We start from the raw sequence: 24289 nt of genomic DNA on the forward strand, positions 1-24289 counted from the left end.
TGCACGGCCTCAACCAAGGAACGCCCTAGTTAGGCCTCGGGGCCGGTGCCTCTTCAAAAGCCTGCAGTGCTAGAGGAAAAACTCTGCTTTAGTTGCAATACGAACGCAAGCCGATTTTCTCCTGGAGGCAGGGTGACTTCAGGTAGGAGGTCCTGGAAGGAAGGCGAAGCCTAGTGTTTTCCTCAATGCAGCTCAGACTAGGGAATGTGTGCGCGATTTCCACAGCAAGTTGGAACTTGCCAAAACGGAGCTCGTCAACCTGTGCGAGTGCTGTTCGATCAAGATCTCCTAAGAAAGACTGCAGTGTGTTGCCCATGACTCAGCAGGCACAGAGGAACTCCGAGGGACATATGGGCCACGTTGTTGCTCAGCAGGCCTACAGGAGTGTGGAGGATCTCAGTGATCTTGGAACGAAAAGGATGCTCACCCGAGGGGCCTAGGAGTGCTGAAAAGTGTACTTCCTTTAAAATAAAGCAGAACAGCGACTAAGAGCTCATGGAAAGAGCTGCATGCCTCCCTTTCTGTCTGGCTACTCAGGGCCTTACCTCGAGGCAGGGACTCACGTTGAGATTCCCTTTAGCTCTAGAGCATGGCAAGATGAGTCCCACCCCGGATAATGAAGCACCCTGTGTAGCCAGAGAAAACTCATTTTCTTCCCAGACCAATGCCTACAATAGCCAGGGTCCTGTCAACAGCAGAGAATTCAGGGAGCTTCAAGGCAGCATGAATGGAGCTTTCAAAATGGATAAGCAAGTCTACTACCAACATGCCCACATTTCCCTAGGCACAAACAGCATACATCCCTGTGGTTTCACACAACTCAAAAGAGACACAGATTACACACTGAATCAAATTCTCGTGGCAGGGTGTTCTGCATCTAGTGAACTGCCTCAACCAAGGAACGCCCTAGCTAGGCCTCTGGGCTCGTGCCTATTCAAAAGCTTGCAGTGCTATAGGAAAAACTGTGCTTTAGTTGCAATAGGAAGCAAGGCGTCCTTCTCCTGGAGGCAGGGTGACTTCAGGTAGGAGTTCCTGGAAGGAAGGGGAAGCCTAGTGTTTTTCTCAGTGCAGCTCAGACTAGGGAATGTGTGCGACTTCCACAGCAAGTCGGAACTTGCCAGAACGGTGCTCGTGAACCTGTGCGAGTGCTGTGAAACCAAGATATCCCAAGAAAGAGTGCAGTGTGTTGCCCATGACTCAGCAGACACAGAGGACCTCCGAGGGACCTAAGGGCCTCGTTGTTGCTCAGCAAGCCAACAGGGGTGTGGAGGTACTCAGTGATCTTGGTACTAAAATGAGGCTGCCCCGAGGGTCCTAGGAGTGCTGAAAAGGCTACTTCCTTTAATATAAAGGAGAACAGCGACTAAGAGCTCATGGAAAGAGCTGCATGCCTCCCTTTCTGCATGGCTACTCAGGGCCTTACCTCGAGGCAAGGACTGACGTTGAGATTCCTTATAGCTCTAGAGCATGGCAAGATGAGTCCCAGCCCTGGGTATGAAGCACACTGGGTAGCCAGAGAAAACTCATTTTCTCCCCAGACCAATGCCTACAATAGCCAGGGGCCTGTCCACAGCAGAGAATTTCAGGGAGCTTCACGGCAGCAAGAATGGAGGTTTCCAAATGGGAAACAAGGCTATTACCATCATATACCCCCATTTCCGTGGGCACAGGCAGCATACATCTCTGTGGTTTCTAACAAGTCAAAAGAGACCCAGAGTACACACTGGTTGCTTCCCTGAATCAACTTCTCGAGGCAGGGTGTTCTACCTCTAGTGAACGGCCTCACCAGGGAAAGCCCTAGCTAGGCCTCTGGGCCCTTGCCTATTCAAAAGCCTGCAGTGCTACAGGAGAAACTGTGCTTCAGTTGCAATAGGAACGCAGCCGTCTTTCTCCTGGAGGCAGGGTGACTTCAGGTAGGAGGTCCTGGATGGAAGGAGAAGCCTAGTGTTTTTCTCTGTGCAGCTCAGACTAGGGAATGAGTGTGACTTCCACGGCATGTTGGAACTTGCTAGAACGGTGCTCGTCAATCTGTGCGTTTGCTGGCTAAATCCAGATGTCCCAATAAGAGTGCACTGTGTAGCCCTTCACTCGGCATACACACTGTGAGTCGGAAAGCTCCTGGCCTGGATAGTGCTTAGAATGGCCAGGTGAGACTGAGGGTACTCGGTGTTCTTGCAGGGAATAAGTTTACCAGACGAGGCACCTAGGTGTCCTAAAAAGCCTACTGGCGTTCAAATGCTGCAGAGCAGCGACTACGGCCTCATGGAAACTGCTACACGCCTCTGCTTGTGCATAGCATTTCAGGGCCTTACCTCGAGGCAAGTTCTCACGTTGCTTGCCCTGTGAGCGACACAGCATGTTAGGATGCTGTATTTCTCCTTGACTAGAGTGACTTCAGGAACGAGGTCCTCGATCAATTCTAAGCAGAGTGTTTCCTCAGAGCAGCTCAGACGAGGGCAATGTCGAAGACTTCCAGGGCATGTTGGACTGCCTAGAAATGTGGTTCTGATGCTGTTCGAGGGTTCTGGAAATGTAGCTCTCCTGAAGTAACGTATAGTGTGTTGCCCGAGACTCGGCAGACACAGAGGGCCTCCGAGGGACGTATGGGACTCAATGCTGCTCAGCAGGCCCACAGGGGTGTGGAGGGAGTCAGTGATCTTGGAAGCAAAATGATGCTCACCCGAGAGACCTAGGAGTCCTGAAAAGGGTCCTTCCTTTAATATAAAGCAGAACCTCCACTAAGAGCTCATGGAAAGAGCTGCATGCCTCCCTTTCTGCAGGGCTACTCAGGGCCTTACCTCGAGGCGAGGACTCACGTGGAGATTCCCTTTGGCTCTAGAGCATGGCAAGGTGAGCCCCACCCCGGCCAGTGAAGCTCCGTGTGTAGCCAGAGAAAACTCATTTTCTTCCCAGACCCATGGCTACAGTGGTCACGGGGCGGTCAACAGCAGAGAATTTCAGGGAGCTTCACGGCAGCAAGAATGGAGGTTTCCAAAGAGAAAAGCAAGGCTAGTACCATCACGACCCCATTTCCATGTGCACAGGCAGCATCCAAAACTCTGGTTTCTCACAAGACAAAAGAGACACAGCGTACCCACTAGTTCCTTCCCTGAAGCAACTTCTCGAGGCACGGCGTTCTGCATCTAGTGCACGGCCTCAACCAAGGAACGCCCTAGTTAGGCCTCGGGGCCGGTGCCTCTTCAAAAGCCTGCAGTGCTAGAGGAAAAACTCTGCTTTAGTTGCAATACGAACGCAAGCCGATTTTCTCCTGGAGGCAGGGTGACTTCAGGTAGGAGGTCCTGGAAGGAAGGCGAAGCCTAGTGTTTTCCTCAATGCAGCTCAGACTAGGGAATGTGTGCGCGATTTCCACAGCAAGTTGGAACTTGCCAAAACGGTGCTCGTCAACCTGTGCGAGTGCTGTTCGATCAAGATCTCCTAAGAAAGACTGCAGTGTGTTGCCCATGACTCAGCAGGCACAGAGGAACTCCGAGGGACATATGGGCCACGTTGTTGCTCAGCAGGCCTACAGGAGTGTGGAGGATCTCAGTGATCTTGGAACGAAAAGGATGCTCACCCGAGGGGCCTAGGAGTGCTGAAAAGTGTACTTCCTTTAAAATAAAGCAGAACAGCGACTAAGAGCTCATGGAAAGAGCTGCATGCCTCCCTTTCTGTCTGGCTACTCAGGGCCTTACCTCGAGGCAAGGACTCACGTTGAGATTCCCTTTAGCTCTAGAGCATGGCAAGATGAGTCCCACCCCGGATAATGAAGCACCCTGTGTAGCCAGAGAAAACTCATTTTCTTCCCAGACCAATGCCTACAATAGCCAGGGGCCTGTCCACAGCAGAGAATTTCAGGGAGCTTCACGGCAGCAAGAATGGAGGTTTCCAAATGGGAAACAAGGCTATTACCATCATATACCCCCATTTCCGTGGGCACAGGCAGCATACATCTCTGTGGTTTCTAACAAGTCAAAAGAGACCCAGAGTACACACTGGTTGCTTCCCTGAATCAACTTCTCGAGGCAGGGTGTTCTACCTCTAGTGAACGGCCTCACCAGGGAAAGCCCTAGCTAGGCCTCTGGGCCCTTGCCTATTCAAAAGCCTGCAGTGCTACAGGAGAAACTGTGCTTCAGTTGCAATAGGAACGCAGCCGTCTTTCTCCTGGAGGCAGGGTGACTTCAGGTAGGAGGTCCTGGATGGAAGGAGAAGCCTAGTGTTTTTCTCTGTGCAGCTCAGACTAGGGAATGAGTGTGACTTCCACGGCATGTTGGAACTTGCTAGAACGGTGCTCGTCAATCTGTGCGATTGCTGGCTAAATCCAGATGTCCCAATAAGAGTGCACTGTGTAGCCCTTCACTCGGCATACACACTGTGAGTCGGAAAGCTCCTGGCCTGGATAGTGCTTAGAATGGCCAGGTGAGACTGAGGGTACTCGGTTGTTCTTGCAGGGAATAAGTTTACCAGACGAGGCACCTAGGTGTCCTAAAAAGCCTACTGGCGTTCAAATGCTGCAGAGCAGCGACTACGGCCTCATGGAAACTGCTACACGCCTCTGCTTGTGCATAGCATTTCAGGGCCTTACCTCGAGGCAAGTTCTCACGTTGCTTGCCCTGTGAGCGACACAGCATGTTAGGATGCTGTATTTCTCCTTGACTAGAGTGACTTCAGGAACGAGGTCCTCGATCAATTCTAAGCAGAGTGTTTCCTCAGAGCAGCTCAGACGAGGGCAATGTCGAAGACTTCCAGGGCATGTTGGACTGCCTAGAAATGTGGTTCTGATGCTGTTCGAGGGTTCTGGAAATGTAGCTCTCCTGAAGTAACGTATAGTGTGTTGCCCGAGACTCGGCAGACACAGAGGGCCTCCGAGGGACGTATGGGACTCAATGCTGCTCAGCAGGCCCACAGGGGTGTGGAGGGAGTCAGTGATCTTGGAAGCAAAATGATGCTCACCCGAGAGACCTAGGAGTCCTGAAAAGGGTCCTTCCTTTAATATAAAGCAGAACCTCCACTAAGAGCTCATGGAAAGAGCTGCATGCCTCCCTTTCTGCAGGGCTACTCAGGGCCTTACCTCGAGGCGAGGACTCACGTGGAGATTCCCTTTGGCTCTAGAGCATGGCAAGGTGAGCCCCACCCCGGCCAGTGAAGCTCCGTGTGTAGCCAGAGAAAACTCATTTTCTTCCCAGACCCATGGCTACAGTGGTCACGGGGCGGTCAACAGCAGAGAATTTCAGGGAGCTTCACGGCAGCAAGAATGGAGGTTTCCAAAGAGAAAAGCAAGGCTAGTACCATCACGACCCCATTTCCATGTGCACAGGCAGCATCCAAAACTCTGGTTTCTCACAAGACAAAAGAGACACAGCGTACCCACTAGTTCCTTCCCTGAAGCAACTTCTCGAGGCACGGCGTTCTGCATCTAGTGCACGGCCTCAACCAAGGAACGCCCTAGTTAGGCCTCGGGGCCGGTGCCTCTTCAAAAGCCTGCAGTGCTAGAGGAAAAACTCTGCTTTAGTTGCAATACGAACGCAAGCCGATTTTCTCCTGGAGGCAGGGTGACTTCAGGTAGGAGGTCCTGGAAGGAAGGCGAAGCCTAGTGTTTTCCTCAATGCAGCTCAGACTAGGGAATGTGTGCGCGATTTCCACAGCAAGTTGGAACTTGCCAAAACGGAGCTCGTCAACCTGTGCGAGTGCTGTTCGATCAAGATCTCCTAAGAAAGACTGCAGTGTGTTGCCCATGACTCAGCAGGCACAGAGGAACTCCGAGGGACATATGGGCCACGTTGTTGCTCAGCAGGCCTACAGGACTGTGGAGGATCTCAGTGATCTTGGAACGAAAAGGATGCTCACCCGAGGGGCCTAGGAGTGCTGAAAAGTGTACTTCCTTTAAAATAAAGCAGAACAGCGACTAAGAGCTCATGGAAAGAGCTGCATGCCTCCCTTTCTGTCTGGCTACTCAGGGCCTTACCTCGAGGCAGGGACTCACGTTGAGATTCCCTTTAGCTCTAGAGCATGGCAAGATGAGTCCCACCCCGGATAATGAAGCACCCTGTGTAGCCAGAGAAAACTCATTTTCTTCCCAGACCAATGCCTACAATAGCCAGGGTCTTGTCAACAGCAGAGAATTCAGGGAGCTTCAAGGCAGCATGAATGGAGCTTTCAAAATGGATAAGCGAGTCTACTACCAACATGCCCACATTTCCCTAGGCACAAACAGCATACATCCCTGTGGTTTCACACAACTCAAAAGAGACACAGATTACACACTGAATCAAATTCTCGTGGCAGGGTGTTCTGCATCTAGTGAACTGCCTCAACCAAGGAACGCCCTAGCTAGGCCTCTGGGCTCGTGCCTATTCAAAAGCTTGCAGTGCTATAGGAAGAACTGTGCTTTAGTTGCAATAGGAAGCAAGGCGTCGTTCTCCTGGAGGCAGGGTGACTTCAGGTAGGAGTTCCTGGAAGGAAGGGGAAGCCTAGTGTTTTTCTCAGTGCAGCTCAGACTAGGGAATGTGTGCGACTTCCACAGCAAGTCGGAACTTGCCAGAACGGTGCTCGTGAACCTGTGCGAGTGCTGTGAAACCAAGATATCCCAAGAAAGAGTGCAGTGTGTTGCCCATGACTCAGCAGACACAGAGGACCTCCGAGGGACCTAAGGGCCTCGTTGTTGCTCAGCAAGCCAACAGGGGTGTGGAGGTACTCAGTGATCTTGGTACTAAAATGAGGCTGCCCCGAGGGTCCTAGGAGTGCTGAAAAGGCTACTTCCTTTAATATAAAGGAGAACAGCGACTAAGAGCTCATGGAAAGAGCTGCATGCCTCCCTTTCTGCATGGCTACTCAGGGCCTTACCTCGAGGCAAGGACTGACGTTGAGATTCCTTATAGCTCTAGAGCATGGCAAGATGAGTCCCAGCCCTGGGTATGAAGCACACTGGGTAGCCAGAGAAAACTCATTTTCTCCCCAGACCAATGCCTACAATAGCCAGGGGCCTGTCCACAGCAGAGAATTTCAGGGAGCTTCACGGCAGCAAGAATGGAGGTTTCCAAATGGGAAACAAGGCTATTACCATCATATACCCCCATTTCCGTGGGCACAGGCAGCATACATCTCTGTGGTTTCTAACAAGTCAAAAGAGACCCAGAGTACACACTGGTTGCTTCCCTGAATCAACTTCTCGAGGCAGGGTGTTCTACCTCTAGTGAACGGCCTCACCAGGGAAAGCCCTAGCTAGGCCTCTGGGCCCTTGCCTATTCAAAAGCCTGCAGTGCTACAGGAGAAACTGTGCTTCAGTTGCAATAGGAACGCAGCCGTCTTTCTCCTGGAGGCAGGGTGACTTCAGGTAGGAGGTCCTGGATGGAAGGAGAAGCCTAGTGTTTTTCTCTGTGCAGCTCAGACTAGGGAATGAGTGTGACTTCCACGGCATGTTGGAACTTGCTAGAACGGTGCTCGTCAATCTGTGCGATTGCTGGCTAAATCCAGATGTCCCAATAAGAGTGCACTGTGTAGCCCTTCACTCGGCATACACACTGTGAGTCGGAAAGCTCCTGGCCTGGATAGTGCTTAGAATGGCCAGGTGAGACTGAGGGTACTCGGTTGTTCTTGCAGGGAATAAGTTTACCAGACGAGGCACCTAGGTGTCCTAAAAAGCCTACTGGCGTTCAAATGCTGCAGAGCAGCGACTACGGCCTCATGGAAACTGCTACACGCCTCTGCTTGTGCATAGCATTTCAGGGCCTTACCTCGAGGCAAGTTCTCACGTTGCTTGCCCTGTGAGCGACACAGCATGTTAGGATGCTGTATTTCTCCTTGACTAGAGTGACTTCAGGAACGAGGTCCTCGATCAATTCTAAGCAGAGTGTTTCCTCAGAGCAGCTCAGACGAGGGCAATGTCGAAGACTTCCAGGGCATGTTGGACTGCCTAGAAATGTGGTTCTGATGCTGTTCGAGGGTTCTGGAAATGTAGCTCTCCTGAAGTAACGTATAGTGTGTTGCCCGAGACTCGGCAGACACAGAGGGCCTCCGAGGGACGTATGGGACTCAATGCTGCTCAGCAGGCCCACAGGGGTGTGGAGGGAGTCAGTGATCTTGGAAGCAAAATGATGCTCACCCGAGGGGCCTAGAGGTCCTGAAAAGGGTCCTTCCTTTAATATAAAGCAGAACCTCCACTAAGAGCTCATGGAAAGGGCTGCATGCCTCCCTTTCTGCAGGGCTACTCAGGGCCTTACCTCGAGGCGAGGACTCACGTGGAGATTCCCTTTGGCTCTAGAGCATGGCAAGGTGAGCCCCACCCCGGCCAGTGAAGCTCCGTGTGTAGCCAGAGAAAACTCATTTTCTTCCCAGACCCATGGCTACAGTGGTCACGGGGCGGTCAACAGCAGAGAATTTCAGGGAGCTTCACGGCAGCAAGAATGGAGGTTTCCAAAGAGAAAAGCAAGGCTAGTACCATCACGACCCCATTTCCATGTGCACAGGCAGCATCCAAAACTCTGGTTTCTCACAAGACAAAAGAGACACAGCGTACCCACTAGTTCCTTCCCTGAAGCAACTTCTCGAGGCACGGCGTTCTGCATCTAGTGCACGGCCTCAACCAAGGAACGCCCTAGTTAGGCCTCGGGGCCGGTGCCTCTTCAAAAGCCTGCAGTGCTAGAGGAAAAACTCTGCTTTAGTTGCAATACGAACGCAAGCCGATTTTCTCCTGGAGGCAGGGTGACTTCAGGTAGGAGGTCCTGGAAGGAAGGCGAAGCCTAGTGTTTTCCTCAATGCAGCTCAGACTAGGGAATGTGTGCGCGATTTCCACAGCAAGTTGGAACTTGCCAAAACGGAGCTCGTCAACCTGTGCGAGTGCTGTTCGATCAAGATCTCCTAAGAAAGACTGCAGTGTGTTGCCCATGACTCAGCAGGCACAGAGGAACTCCGAGGGACATATGGGCCACGTTGTTGCTCAGCAGGCCTACAGGAGTGTGGAGGATCTCAGTGATCTTGGAACGAAAAGGATGCTCACCCGAGGGGCCTAGGAGTGCTGAAAAGTGTACTTCCTTTAAAATAAAGCAGAACAGCGACTAAGAGCTCATGGAAAGAGCTGCATGCCTCCCTTTCTGTCTGGCTACTCAGGGCCTTACCTCGAGGCAGGGACTCACGTTGAGATTCCCTTTAGCTCTAGAGCATGGCAAGATGAGTCCCACCCCGGATAATGAAGCACCCTGTGTAGCCAGAGAAAACTCATTTTCTTCCCAGACCAATGCCTACAATAGCCAGGGTCCTGTCAACAGCAGAGAATTCAGGGAGCTTCAAGGCAGCATGAATGGAGCTTTCAAAATGGATAAGCAAGTCTACTACCAACATGCCCACATTTCCCTAGGCACAAACAGCATACATCCCTGTGGTTTCACACAACTCAAAAGAGACACAGATTACACACTGCTTCCTTCCCTGAATCAAATTCTCGTGGCAGGGTGTTCTGCATCTAGTGAACTGCCTCAACCAAGGAACGCCCTAGCTAGGCCTCTGGGCTCGTGCCTATTCAAAAGCTTGCAGTGCTATAGGAAGAACTGTGCTTTAGTTGCAATAGGAAGCAAGGCGTCCTTCTCCTGGAGGCAGGGTGACTTCAGGTAGGAGTTCCTGGAAGGAAGGGGAAGCCTAGTGTTTTTCTCAGTGCAGCTCAGACTAGGGAATGTGTGCGACTTCCACAGCAAGTCGGAACTTGCCAGAACGGTGCTCGTGAACCTGTGCGAGTGCTGTGAAACCAAGATATCCCAAGAAAGAGTGCAGTGTGTTGCCCATGACTCAGCAGACACAGAGGACCTCCGAGGGACCTAAGGGCCTCGTTGTTGCTCAGCAAGCCAACAGGGGTGTGGAGGTACTCAGTGATCTTGGTACTAAAATGAGGCTGCCCCGAGGGTCCTAGGAGTGCTGAAAAGGCTACTTCCTTTAATATAAAGGAGAACAGCGACTAAGAGCTCATGGAAAGAGCTGCATGCCTCCCTTTCTGCATGGCTACTCAGGGCCTTACCTCGAGGCAAGGACTGACGTTGAGATTCCTTATAGCTCTAGAGCATGGCAAGATGAGTCCCAGCCCTGGGTATGAAGCACACTGGGTAGCCAGAGAAAACTCATTTTCTCCCCAGACCAATGCCTACAATAGCCAGGGGCCTGTCCACAGCAGAGAATTTCAGGGAGCTTCACGGCAGCAAGAATGGAGGTTTCCAAATGGGAAACAAGGCTATTACCATCATATACCCCCATTTCCGTGGGCACAGGCAGCATACATCTCTGTGGTTTCTAACAAGTCAAAAGAGACCCAGAGTACACACTGGTTGCTTCCCTGAATCAACTTCTCGAGGCAGGGTGTTCTACCTCTAGTGAACGGCCTCACCAGGGAAAGCCCTAGCTAGGCCTCTGGGCCCTTGCCTATTCAAAAGCCTGCAGTGCTACAGGAGAAACTGTCCTTCAGTTGCAATAGGAACGCAGCCGTCTTTCACCTGGAGGCAGGGTGACTTCAGGTAGGAGGTCCTGGATGGAAGGAGAAGCCTAGTGTTTTTCTCTGTGCAGCTCAGACTAGGGAATGAGTGTGACTTCCACGGCATGTTGGAACTTGCTAGAACGGTGCTCGTCAATCTGTGCGATTGCTGGCTAAATCCAGATGTCCCAATAAGAGTGCACTGTGTAGCCCTTCACTCGGCATACACACTGTGAGTCGGAAAGCTCCTGGCCTGGATAGTGCTTAGAATGGCCAGGTGAGACTGAGGGTACTCGGTTGTTCTTGCAGGGAATAAGTTTACCAGACGAGGCACCTAGGTGTCCTAAAAAGCCTACTGGCGTTCAAATGCTGCAGAGCAGCGACTACGGCCTCATGGAAACTGCTACACGCCTCTGCTTGTGCATAGCATTTCAGGGCCTTACCTCGAGGCAAGTTCTCACGTTGCTTGCCCTGTGAGCGACACAGCATGTTAGGATGCTGTATTTCTCCTTGACTAGAGTGACTTCAGGAACGAGGTCCTCGATCAATTCTAAGCAGAGTGTTTCCTCAGAGCAGCTCAGACGAGGGCAATGTCGAAGACTTCCAGGGCATGTTGGACTGCCTAGAAATGTGGTTCTGATGCTGTTCGAGGGTTCTGGAAATGTAGCTCTCCTGAAGTAACGTATAGTGTGTTGCCCGAGACTCGGCAGACACAGAGGGCCTCCGAGGGACGTATGGGACTCAATGCTGCTCAGCAGGCCCACAGGGGTGTGGAGGGAGTCAGTGATCTTGGAAGCAAAATGATGCTCACCCGAGAGACCTAGGAGTCCTGAAAAGGGTCCTTCCTTTAATATAAAGCAGAACCTCCACTAAGAGCTCATGGAAAGAGCTGCATGCCTCCCTTTCTGCAGGGCTACTCAGGGCCTTACCTCGAGGCGAGGACTCACGTGGAGATTCCCTTTGGCTCTAGAGCATGGCAAGGTGAGCCCCACCCCGGCCAGTGAAGCTCCGTGTGTAGCCAGAGAAAACTCATTTTCTTCCCAGACCCATGGCTACAGTGGTCACGGGGCGGTCAACAGCAGAGAATTTCAGGGAGCTTCACGGCAGCAAGAATGGAGGTTTCCAAAGAGAAAAGCAAGGCTAGTACCATCACGACCCCATTTCCATGTGCACAGGCAGCATCCAAAACTCTGGTTTCTCACAAGACAAAAGAGACACAGCGTACCCACTAGTTCCTTCCCTGAAGCAACTTCTCGAGGCACGGCGTTCTGCATCTAGTGCACGGCCTCAACCAAGGAACGCCCTAGTTAGGCCTCGGGGCCGGTGCCTCTTCAAAAGCCTGCAGTGCTAGAGGAAAAACTCTGCTTTAGTTGCAATACGAACGCAAGCCGATTTTCTCCTGGAGGCAGGGTGACTTCAGGTAGGAGGTCCTGGAAGGAAGGCGAAGCCTAGTGTTTTCCTCAATGCAGCTCAGACTAGGGAATGTGTGCGCGATTTCCACAGCAAGTTGGAACTTGCCAAAACGGAGCTCGTCAACCTGTGCGAGTGCTGTTCGATCAAGATCTCCTAAGAAAGACTGCAGTGTGTTGCCCATGACTCAGCAGGCACAGAGGAACTCCGAGGGACATATGGGCCACGTTGTTGCTCAGCAGGCCTACAGGAGTGTGGAGGATCTCAGTGATCTTGGAACGAAAAGGATGCTCACCCGAGGGGCCTAGGAGTGCTGAAAAGTGTACTTCCTTTAAAATAAAGCAGAACAGCGACTAAGAGCTCATGGAAAGAGCTGCATGCCTCCCTTTCTGTCTGGCTACTCAGGGCCTTACCTCGAGGCAGGGACTCACGTTGAGATTCCCTTTAGCTCTAGAGCATGGCAAGATGAGTCCCACCCCGGATAATGAAGCACCCTGTGTAGCCAGAGAAAACTCATTTTCTTCCCAGACCAATGCCTACAATAGCCAGGGTCCTGTCAACAGCAGAGAATTCAGGGAGCTTCAAGGCAGCATGAATGGAGCTTTCAAAATGGATAAGCAAGTCTACTACCAACATGCCCACATTTCCCTAGGCACAAACAGCATACATCCCTGTGGTTTCACACAACTCAAAAGAGACACAGATTACACACTGCTTCCTTCCCTGAATCAAATTCTCGTGGCAGGGTGTTCTGCATCTAGTGAACTGCCTCAACCAAGGAACGCCCTAGCTAGGCCTCTGGGCTCGTGCCTATTCAAAAGCTTGCAGTGCTATAGGAAGAACTGTGCTTTAGTTGCAATAGGAAGCAAGGCGTCGTTCTCCTGGAGGCAGGGTGACTTCAGGTAGGAGTTCCTGGAAGGAAGGGGAAGCCTAGTGTTTTTCTCAGTGCAGCTCAGACTAGGGAATGTGTGCGACTTCCACAGCAAGTCGGAACTTGCCAGAACGGTGCTCGTGAACCTGTGCGAGTGCTGTGAAACCAAGATATCCCAAGAAAGAGTGCAGTGTGTTGCCCATGACTCAGCAGACACAGAGGACCTCCGAGGGACCTAAGGGCCTCGTTGTTGCTCAGCAAGCCAACAGGGGTGTGGAGGTACTCAGTGATCTTGGTACTAAAATGAGGCTGCCCCGAGGGTCCTAGGAGTGCTGAAAAGGCTACTTCCTTTAATATAAAGGAGAACAGCGACTAAGAGCTCATGGAAAGAGCTGCATGCCTCCCTTTCTGCATGGCTACTCAGGGCCTTACCTCGAGGCAAGGACTGACGTTGAGATTCCTTATAGCTCTAGAGCATGGCAAGATGAGTCCCAGCCCTGGGTATGAAGCACACTGGGTAGCCAGAGAAAACTCATTTTCTCCCCAGACCAATGCCTACAATAGCCAGGGGCCTGTCCACAGCAGAGAATTTCAGGGAGCTTCACGGCAGCAAGAATGGAGGTTTCCAAATGGGAAACAAGGCTATTACCATCATATACCCCCATTTCCGTGGGCACAGGCAGCATACATCTCTGTGGTTTCTAACAAGTCAAAAGAGACCCAGAGTACACACTGGTTGCTTCCCTGAATCAACTTCTCGAGGCAGGGTGTTCTACCTCTAGTGAACGGCCTCACCAGGGAAAGCCCTAGCTAGGCCTCTGGGCCCTTGCCTATTCAAAAGCCTGCAGTGCTACAGGAGAAACTGTCCTTCAGTTGCAATAGGAACGCAGCCGTCTTTCACCTGGAGGCAGGGTGACTTCAGGTAGGAGGTCCTGGATGGAAGGAGAAGCCTAGTGTTTTTCTCTGTGCAGCTCAGACTAGGGAATGAGTGTGACTTCCACGGCATGTTGGAACTTGCTAGAACGGTGCTCGTCAATCTGTGCGATTGCTGGCTAAATCCAGATGTCCCAATAAGAGTGCACTGTGTAGCCCTTCACTCGGCATACACACTGTGAGTCGGAAAGCTCCTGGCCTGGATAGTGCTTAGAATGGCCAGGTGAGACTGAGGGTACTCGGTTGTTCTTGCAGGGAATAAGTTTACCAGACGAGGCACCTAGGTGTCCTAAAAAGCCTACTGGCGTTCAAATGCTGCAGAGCAGCGACTACGGCCTCATGGAAACTGCTACACGCCTCTGCTTGTGCATAGCATTTCAGGGCCTTACCTCGAGGCAAGTTCTCACGTTGCTTGCCCTGTGAGCGACACAGCATGTTAGGATGCTGTATTTCTCCTTGACTAGAGTGACTTCAGGAACGAGGTCCTCGATCAATTCTAAGCAGAGTGTTTCCTCAGAGCAGCTCAGACGAGGGCAATGTCGAAGACTTCCAGGGCATGTTGGACTGCCTAGAAATGTGGTTCTGATGCTGTTCGAGGGTTCTGGAAATGTAGCTCTCCTGAAGTAACGTATAGTGTGTTGCCCGAGACTCGGCAGACACAGAGGGCCTCCGAGGGACGTATGGGACTCAATGCTGCTCAGCAGGCCCACAGGGGTGTGGAGGGAGTCAGTGATCTTGGAAGCAAAATGATGCTCACCCGAGGGGCCTAGAGGTCCTGAAAAGGGTCCTTCCTTTAATATAAAGCAGAACCTCCACTAAGAGCTCATGGAAAGAGCTGCATGCCTCCCTTTCTGCAGGGCTACTCAGGGCCTTACCTCGAGGCGAGGACTCACGTGGAGATTCCCTTTGGCTCTAGAGCATGGCAAGGTGAGCCCCACCCCGGCCAGTGAAGCTCCGTGTGTAGCCAGAGAAAACTCATTTTCTTCCCAGACCCATGGCTACAGTGGTCACGGGGCGGTCAACAGCAGAGAATTTCAGGGAGCTTCACGGCAGCAAGAATGGAGGTTTCCAAAGAGAAAAGCAAGGCTAGTACCATCACGACCCCATTTCCATGTGCACAGGCAGCATCCAAAACTCTGGTTTCTCACAAGACAAAAGAGACACAGCGTACCCACTAGTTCCTTCCCTGAAGCAACTTCTCGAGGCACGGCGTTCTGCATCTAGTGCACGGCCTCAACCAAGGAACGCCCTAGTTAGGCCTCGGGGCCGGTGCCTCTTCAAAAGCCTGCAGTGCTAGAGGAAAAACTCTGCTTTAGTTGCAATACGAACGCAAGCCGATTTTCTCCTGGAGGCAGGGTGACTTCAGGTAGGAGGTCCTGGAAGGAAGGCGAAGCCTAGTGTTTTCCTCAATGCAGCTCAGACTAGGGAATGTGTGCGCGATTTCCACAGCAAGTTGGAACTTGCCAAAACGGAGCTCGTCAACCTGTGCGAGTGCTGTTCGATCAAGATCTCCTAAGAAAGACTGCAGTGTGTTGCCCATGACTCAGCAGGCACAGAGGAACTCCGAGGGACATATGGGCCACGTTGTTGCTCAGCAGGCCTACAGGAGTGTGGAGGATCTCAGTGATCTTGGAACGAAAAGGATGCTCACCCGAGGGGCCTAGGAGTGCTGAAAAGTGTACTTCCTTTAAAATAAAGCAGAACAGCGACTAAGAGCTCATGGAAAGAGCTGCATGCCTCCCTTTCTGTCTGGCTACTCAGGGCCTTACCTCGAGGCAGGGACTCACGTTGAGATTCCCTTTAGCTCTAGAGCATGGCAAGATGAGTCCCACCCCGGATAATGAAGCACCCTGTGTAGCCAGAGAAAACTCATTTTCTTCCCAGACCAATGCCTACAATAGCCAGGGTCCTGTCAACAGCAGAGAATTCAGGGAGCTTCAAGGCAGCATGAATGGAGCTTTCAAAATGGATAAGCAAGTCTACTACCAACATGCCCACATTTCCCTAGGCACAAACAGCATACATCCCTGTGGTTTCACACAACTCAAAAGAGACACAGATTACACACTGCTTCCTTCCCTGAATCAAATTCTCGTGGCAGGGTGTTCTGCATCTAGTGAACTGCCTCAACCAAGGAACGCCCTAGCTAGGCCTCTGGGCTCGTGCCTATTCAAAAGCTTGCAGTGCTATAGGAAGAACTGTGCTTTAGTTGCAATAGGAAGCAAGGCGTCGTTCTCCTGGAGGCAGGGTGACTTCAGGTAGGAGTTCCTGGAAGGAAGGGGAAGCCTAGTGTTTTTCTCAGTGCAGCTCAGACTAGGGAATGTGTGCGACTTCCACAGCAAGTCGGAACTTGCCAGAACGGTGCTCGTGAACCTGTGCGAGTGCTGTGAAACCAAGATATCCCAAGAAAGAGTGCAGTGTGTTGCCCATGACTCAGCAGACACAGAGGACCTCCGAGGGACCTAAGGGCCTCGTTGTTGCTCAGCAAGCCAACAGGGGTGTGGAGGTACTCAGTGATCTTGGTACTAAAATGAGGCTGCCCCGAGGGTCCTAGGAGTGCTGAAAAGGCTACTTCCTTTAATATAAAGGAGAACAGCGACTAAGAGCTCATGGAAAGAGCTGCATGCCTCCCTTTCTGCATGGCTACTCAGGGCCTTACCTCGAGGCAAGGACTGACGTTGAGATTCCTTATAGCTCTAGAGCATGGCAAGATGAGTCCCAGCCCTGGGTATGAAGCACACTGGGTAGCCAGAGAAAACTCATTTTCTCCCCAGACCAATGCCTACAATAGCCAGGGGCCTGTCCACAGCAGAGAATTTCAGGGAGCTTCACGGCAGCAAGAATGGAGGTTTCCAAATGGGAAACAAGGCTATTACCATCATATACCCCCATTTCCGTGGGCACAGGCAGCATACATCTCTGTGGTTTCTAACAAGTCAAAAGAGACCCAGAGTACACACTGGTTGCTTCCCTGAATCAACTTCTCGAGGCAGGGTGTTCTACCTCTAGTGAACGGCCTCACCAGGGAAAGCCCTAGCTAGGCCTCTGGGCCCTTGCCTATTCAAAAGCCTGCAGTGCTACAGGAGAAACTGTGCTTCCGTTGCAATAGGAACGCAGCCGTCTTTCTCCTGGAGGCAGGGTGACTTCAGGTAGGAGGTCCTGGATGGAAGGAGAAGCCTAGTGTTTTTCTCTGTGCAGCTCAGACTAGGGAATGAGTGTGACTTCCACGGCATGTTGGAACTTGCTAGAACGGTGCTCGTCAATCTGTGCGATTGCTGGCTAAATCCAGATGTCCCAATAAGAGTGCACTGTGTAGCCCTTCACTCGGCATACACACTGTGAGTCGGAAAGCTCCTGGCCTGGATAGTGCTTAGAATGGCCAGGTGAGACTGAGGGTACTCGGTTGTTCTTGCAGGGAATAAGTTTACCAGACGAGGCACCTAGGTGTCCTAAAAAGCCTACTGGCGTTCAAATGCTGCAGAGCAGCGACTACGGCCTCATGGAAACTGCTACACGCCTCTGCTTGTGCATAGCATTTCAGGGCCTTACCTCGAGGCAAGTTCTCACGTTGCTTGCCCTGTGAGCGACACAGCATGTTAGGATGCTGTATTTCTCCTTGACTAGAGTGACTTCAGGAACGAGGTCCTCGATCAATTCTAAGCAGAGTGTTTCCTCAGAGCAGCTCAGACGAGGGCAATGTCGAAGACTTCCAGGGCATGTTGGACTGCCTAGAAATGTGGTTCTGATGCTGTTCGAGGGTTCTGGAAATGTAGCTCTCCTGAAGTAACGTATAGTGTGTTGCCCGAGACTCGGCAGACACAGAGGGCCTCCGAGGGACGTATGGGACTCAATGCTGCTCAGCAGGCCCACAGGGGTGTGGAGGGAGTCAGTGATCTTGGAAGCAAAATGATGCTCACCCGAGGGGCCTAGGAGTCCTGAAAAGGGTCCTTCCTTTAATATAAAGCAGAACCTCCACTAAGAGCTCATGGAAAGAGCTGCATGCCTCCCTTTCTGCAGGGCTACTCAGGGCCTTACCTCGAGGCAAGGACTCACGTGGAGATTCCCTTTGGCTCTAGAGCATGGCAAGGTGAGCCCCACCCCGGCCAGTGAAGCTCCGTGTGTAGCCAGAGAAAACTCATTTTCTTCCCAGACCCATGGCTACAGTGGTCACGGGGCGGTCAACAGCAGAGAATTTCAGGGAGCTTCACGGCAGCAAGAATGGAGGTTTCCAAAGAGAAAAGCAAGGCTAGTACCATCACGACCCCATTTCCATGTGCACAGGCAGCATCCAAAACTCTGGTTTCTCACAAGACAAAAGAGACACAGCGTACCCACTAGTTCCTTCCCTGAAGCAACTTCTCGAGGCACGGCGTTCTGCATCTAGTGCACGGCCTCAACCAAGGAACGCCCTAGTTAGGCCTCGGGGCCGGTGCCTCTTCAAAAGCCTGCAGTGCTAGAGGAAAAACTCTGCTTTAGTTGCAATACGAACGCAAGCCGATTTTCTCCTGGAGGCAGGGTGACTTCAGGTAGGAGGTCCTGGAAGGAAGGCGAAGCCTAGTGTTTTCCTCAATGCAGCTCAGACTAGGGAATGTGTGCGCGATTTCCACAGCAAGTTGGAACTTGCCAAAACGGAGCTCGTCAACCTGTGCGAGTGCTGTTCGATCAAGATCTCCTAAGAAAGACTGCAGTGTGTTGCCCATGACTCAGCAGGCACAGAGGAACTCCGAGGGACATATGGGCCACGTTGTTGCTCAGCAGGCCTACAGGAGTGTGGAGGATCTCAGTGATCTTGGAACGAAAAGGATGCTCACCCGAGGGGCCTAGGAGTGCTGAAAAGTGTACTTCCTTTAAAATAAAGCAGAACAGCGACTAAGAGCTCATGGAAAGAGCTGCATGCCTCCCTTTCTGTCTGGCTACTCAGGGCCTTACCTCGAGGCAGGGACTCACGTTGAGATTCCCTTTAGCTCTAGAGCATGGCAAGATGAGTCCCACCCCGGATAATGAAGCACCCTGTGTAGCCAGAGAAAACTCATTTTCTTCCCAGACCAATGCCTACAATAGCCAGGGTCCTGTCAACAGCAGAGAATTCAGGGAGCTTCAAGGCAGCATGAATGGAGCTTTCAAAATGGATAAGCAAGTCTACTACCAACATGCCCACATTTCCCTAGGCACAAACAGCATACATCCCTGTGGTTTCACACAACTCAAAAGAGACACAGATTACACACTGCTTCCTTCCCTGAATCAAATTCTCGTGGCAGGGTGTTCTGCATCTAGTGAACTGCCTCAACCAAGGAACGCCCTAGCTAGGCCTCTGGGCTCGTGCCTATTCAAAAGCTTGCAGTGCTATAGGAAGAACTGTGCTTTAGTTGCAATAGGAAGCAAGGCGTCGTTCTCCTGGAGGCAGGGTGACTTCAGGTAGGAGTTCCTGGAAGGAAGGGGAAGCCTAGTGTTTTTCTCAGTGCAGCTCAGACTAGGGAATGTGTGCGACTTCCACAGCAAGTCGGAACTTGCCAGAACGGTGCTCGTGAACCTGTGCGAGTGCTGTGAAACCAAGATATCCCAAGAAAGAGTGCAGTGTGTTGCCCATGACTCAGCAGACACAGAGGACCTCCGAGGGACCTAAGGGCCTCGTTGTTGCTCAGCAAGCCAACAGGGGTGTGGAGGTACTCAGTGATCTTGGTACTAAAATGAGGCTGCCCCGAGGGTCCTAGGAGTGCTGAAAAGGCTACTTCCTTTAATATAAAGGAGAACAGCGACTAAGAGCTCATGGAAAGAGCTGCATGCCTCCCTTTCTGCATGGCTACTCAGGGCCTTACCTCGAGGCAAGGACTGACGTTGAGATTCCTTATAGCTCTAGAGCATGGCAAGATGAGTCCCAGCCCTGGGTATGAAGCACACTGGGTAGCCAGAGAAAACTCATTTTCTCCCCAGACCAATGCCTACAATAGCCAGGGGCCTGTCCACAGCAGAGAATTTCAGGGAGCTTCACGGCAGCAAGAATGGAGGTTTCCAAATGGGAAACAAGGCTATTACCATCATATACCCCCATTTCCGTGGGCACAGGCAGCATACATCTCTGTGGTTTCTAACAAGTCAAAAGAGACCCAGAGTACACACTGGTTGCTTCCCTGAATCAACTTCTCGAGGCAGGGTGTTCTACCTCTAGTGAACGGCCTCACCAGGGAAAGCCCTAGCTAGGCCTCTGGGCCCTTGCCTATTCAAAAGCCTGCAGTGCTACAGGAGAAACTGTGCTTCCGTTGCAATAGGAACGCAGCCGTCTTTCTCCTGGAGGCAGGGTGACTTCAGGTAGGAGGTCCTGGATGGAAGGAGAAGCCTAGTGTTTTTCTCTGTGCAGCTCAGACTAGGGAATGAGTGTGACTTCCACGGCATGTTGGAACTTGCTAGAACGGTGCTCGTCAATCTGTGCGATTGCTGGCTAAATCCAGATGTCCCAATAAGAGTGCACTGTGTAGCCCTTCACTCGGCATACACACTGTGAGTCGGAAAGCTCCTGGCCTGGATAGTGCTTAGAATGGCCAGGTGAGACTGAGGGTACTCGGTTGTTCTTGCAGGGAATAAGTTTACCAGACGAGGCACCTAGGTGTCCTAAAAAGCCTACTGGCGTTCAAATGCTGCAGAGCAGCGACTACGGCCTCATGGAAACTGCTACACGCCTCTGCTTGTGCATAGCATTTCAGGGCCTTACCTCGAGGCAAGTTCTCACGTTGCTTGCCCTGTGAGCGACACAGCATGTTAGGATGCTGTATTTCTCCTTGACTAGAGTGACTTCAGGAACGAGGTCCTCGATCAATTCTAAGCAGAGTGTTTCCTCAGAGCAGCTCAGACGAGGGCAATGTCGAAGACTTCCAGGGCATGTTGGACTGCCTAGAAATGTGGTTCTGATGCTGTTCGAGGGTTCTGGAAATGTAGCTCTCCTGAAGTAACGTATAGTGTGTTGCCCGAGACTCGGCAGACACAGAGGGCCTCCGAGGGACGTATGGGACTCAATGCTGCTCAGCAGGCCCACAGGGGTGTGGAGGGAGTCAGTGATCTTGGAAGCAAAATGATGCTCACCCGAGGGGCCTAGGAGTCCTGAAAAGGGTCCTTCCTTTAATATAAAGCAGAACCTCCACTAAGAGCTCATGGAAAGAGCTGCATGCCTCCCTTTCTGCAGGGCTACTCAGGGCCTTACCTCGAGGCAAGGACTCACGTGGAGATTCCCTTTGGCTCTAGAGCATGGCAAGGTGAGCCCCACCCCGGCCAGTGAAGCTCCGTGTGTAGCCAGAGAAAACTCATTTTCTCCCCAGACCAATGCCTACAATAGCCAGGGTCCTGTCAACAGCAGAGAATTCAGGGAGCTTCAAGGCAGCATGAATGGAGCTTTCAAAATGGATAAGCGAGTCTACTACCAACATGCCCACATTTCCCTAGGCACAAACAGCATACATCCCTGTGGTTTCACACAACTCAAAAGAGACACAGATTACACACTGAATCAAATTCTCGTGGCAGGGTGTTCTGCATCTAGTGAACTGCCTCAACCAAGGAACGCCCTAGCTAGGCCTCTGGGCTCGTGCCTATTCAAAAGCTTGCAGTGCTATAGGAAAAACTGTGCTTTAGTTGCAATAGGAAGCAAGGCGTCCTTCTCCTGGAGGCAGGGTGACTTCAGGTAGGAGTTCCTGGAAGGAAGGGGAAGCCTAGTGTTTTTCTCAGTGCAGCTCAGACTAGGGAATGTGTGCGACTTCCACAGCAAGTCGGAACTTGCCAGAACGGTGCTCGTGAACCTGTGCGAGTGCTGTGAAACCAAGATATCCCAAGAAAGAGTGCAGTGTGTTGCCCATGACTCAGCAGACACAGAGGACCTCCGAGGGACCTAAGGGCCTCGTTGTTGCTCAGCAAGCCAACAGGGGTGTGGAGGTACTCAGTGATCTTGGTACTAAAATGAGGCTGCAACGAGGGTCCTAGGAGTGCTGAAAAGGCTACTTCCTTTAATATAAAGGAGAACAGCGACTAAGAGCTCATGGAAAGAGCTGCATGCCTCCCTTTCTGCATGGCTACTCAGGGCCTTACCTCAAGGCAAGGACTGACGTTGAGATTCCTTATAGCTCTAGAGCATGGCAAGATGAGTCCCAGCCCTGGGTATGAAGCACACTGGGTAGCCAGAGAAAACTCATTTTCTCCCCAGACCAATGCCTACAATAGCCAGGGGCCTGTCCACAGCAGAGAATTTCAGGGAGCTTCACGGCAGCAAGAATGGAGGTTTCCAAATGGGAAACAAGGCTATTACCATCATATACCCCCATTTCCGTGGGCACAGGCAGCATACATCTCTGTGGTTTCTAACAAGTCAAAAGAGACCCAGAGTACACACTGGTTGCTTCCCTGAATCAACTTCTCGAGGCAGGGTGTTCTACCTCTAGTGAACGGCCTCACCAGGGAAAGCCCTAGCTAGGCCTCTGGGCCCTTGCCTATTCAAAAGCCTGCAGTGCTACAGGAGAAACTGTGCTTCAGTTGCAATAGGAACGCAGCCGTCTTTCTCCTGGAGGCAGGGTGACTTCAGGTAGGAGGTCCTGGATGGAAGGAGAAGCCTAGTGTTTTTCTCTGTGCAGCTCAGACTAGGGAATGAGTGTGACTTCCACGGCATGTTGGAACTTGCTAGAACGGTGCTCGTCAATCTGTGCGTTTGCTGGCTAAATCCAGATGTCCCAATAAGAGTGCACTGTGTAGCCCTTCACTCGGCATACACACTGTGAGTCGGAAAGCTCCTGGCCTGGATAGTGCTTAGAATGGCCAGGTGAGACTGAGGGTACTCGGTGTTCTTGCAGGGAATAAGTTTACCAGATGAGGCACCTAGGTGTCCTAAAAAGCCTACTGGCGTTCAAATGCTGCAGAGCAGCGACTACGGCCTCATGGAAACTGCTACACGCCTCTGCTTGTGCATAGCATTTCAGGGCCTTACCTCGAGGCAAGTTCTCACGTTGCTTGCCCTGTGAGCGACACAGCATGTTAGGATGCTGTATTTCTCCTTGACTAGAGTGACTTCAGGAACGAGGTCCTCGATCAATTCTAAGCAGAGTGTTTCCTCAGAGCAGCTCAGACGAGGGCAATGTCGAAGACTTCCAGGGCATGTTGGACTGCCTAGAAATGTGGTTCTGATGCTGTTCGAGGGTTCTGGAAATGTAGCTCTCCTGAAGTAACGTATAGTGTGTTGCCCGAGACTCGGCAGACACAGAGGGCCTCCGAGGGACGTATGGGACTCAATGCTGCTCAGCAGGCCCACAGGGGTGTGGAGGGAGTCAGTGACCTTGGAAGCAAAATGATGCTCACCCGAGGGGCCTAGAGGTCCTGAAAAGGGTCCTTCCTTTAATATAAAGCAGAACCTCCACTAAGAGCTCATGGAAAGAGCTGCATGCCTCCCTTTCTGCAGGGCTACTCAGGGCCTTACCTCGAGGCGAGGACTCACGTGGAGATTCCCTTTGGCTCTAGAGCATGGCAAGGTGAGCCCCACCCCGGCCAGTGAAGCTCCGTGTGTAGCCAGAGAAAACTCATTTTCTTCCCAGACCCATGGCTACAGTGGTCACGGGGCGGTCAACAGCAGAGAATTTCAGGGAGCTTCACGGCAGCAAGAATGGAGGTTTCCAAAGAGAAAAGCAAGGCTAGTACCATCACGACCCCATTTCCATGTGCACAGGCAGCATCCAAAACTCTGGTTTCTCACAAGACAAAAGAGACACAGCGTACCCACTAGTTCCTTCCCTGAAGCAACTTCTCGAGGCACGGCGTTCTGCATCTAGTGCACGGCCTCAACCAAGGAACGCCCTAGTTAGGCCTCGGGGCCGGTGCCTCTTCAAAAGCCTGCAGTGCTAGAGGAAAAACTCTGCTTTAGTTGCAATACGAACGCAAGCCGATTTTCTCCTGGAGGCAGGGTGACTTCAGGTAGGAGGTCCTGGAAGGAAGGCGAAGCCTAGTGTTTTCCTCAATGCAGCTCAGGCTAGGGAATGTGTGCGCGATTTCCACAGCAAGTTGGAACTTGCCAAAACGGAGCTCGTCAACCTGTGCGAGTGCTGTTCGATCAAGATCTCCTAAGAAAGACTGCAGTGTGTTGCCCATGACTCAGCAGGCACAGAGGAACTCCGAGGGACATATGGGCCACGTTGTTGCTCAGCAGGCCTACAGGAGTGTGGAGGATCTCAGTGATCTTGGAACGAAAAGGATGCTCACCCGAGGGGCCTAGGAGTGCTGAAAAGTGTACTTCCTTTAAAATAAAGCAGAACAGCGACTAAGAGCTCATGGAAAGAGCTGCATGCCTCCCTTTCTGTCTGGCTACTCAGGGCCTTACCTCGAGGCAGGGACTCACGTTGAGATTCCCTTTAGCTCTAGAGCATGGCAAGATGAGTCCCACCCCGGATAATGAAGCACCCTGTGTAGCCAGAGAAAACTCATTTTCTTCCCAGACCAATGCCTACAATAGCCAGGGTCCTGTCAACAGCAGAGAATTCAGGGAGCTTCAAGGCAGCATGAATGGAGCTTTCAAAATGGATAAGCAAGTCTACTACCAACATGCCCACATTTCCCTAGGCACAAACAGCATACATCCCTGTGGTTTCACACAACTCAAAAGAGAC

Source organism: Eschrichtius robustus, chromosome 9 (genome assembly GCF_028021215.1).
Source record: "Eschrichtius robustus isolate mEscRob2 chromosome 9, mEscRob2.pri, whole genome shotgun sequence".
Lineage (NCBI taxonomy): Eukaryota > Metazoa > Chordata > Mammalia > Artiodactyla > Eschrichtiidae > Eschrichtius > Eschrichtius robustus.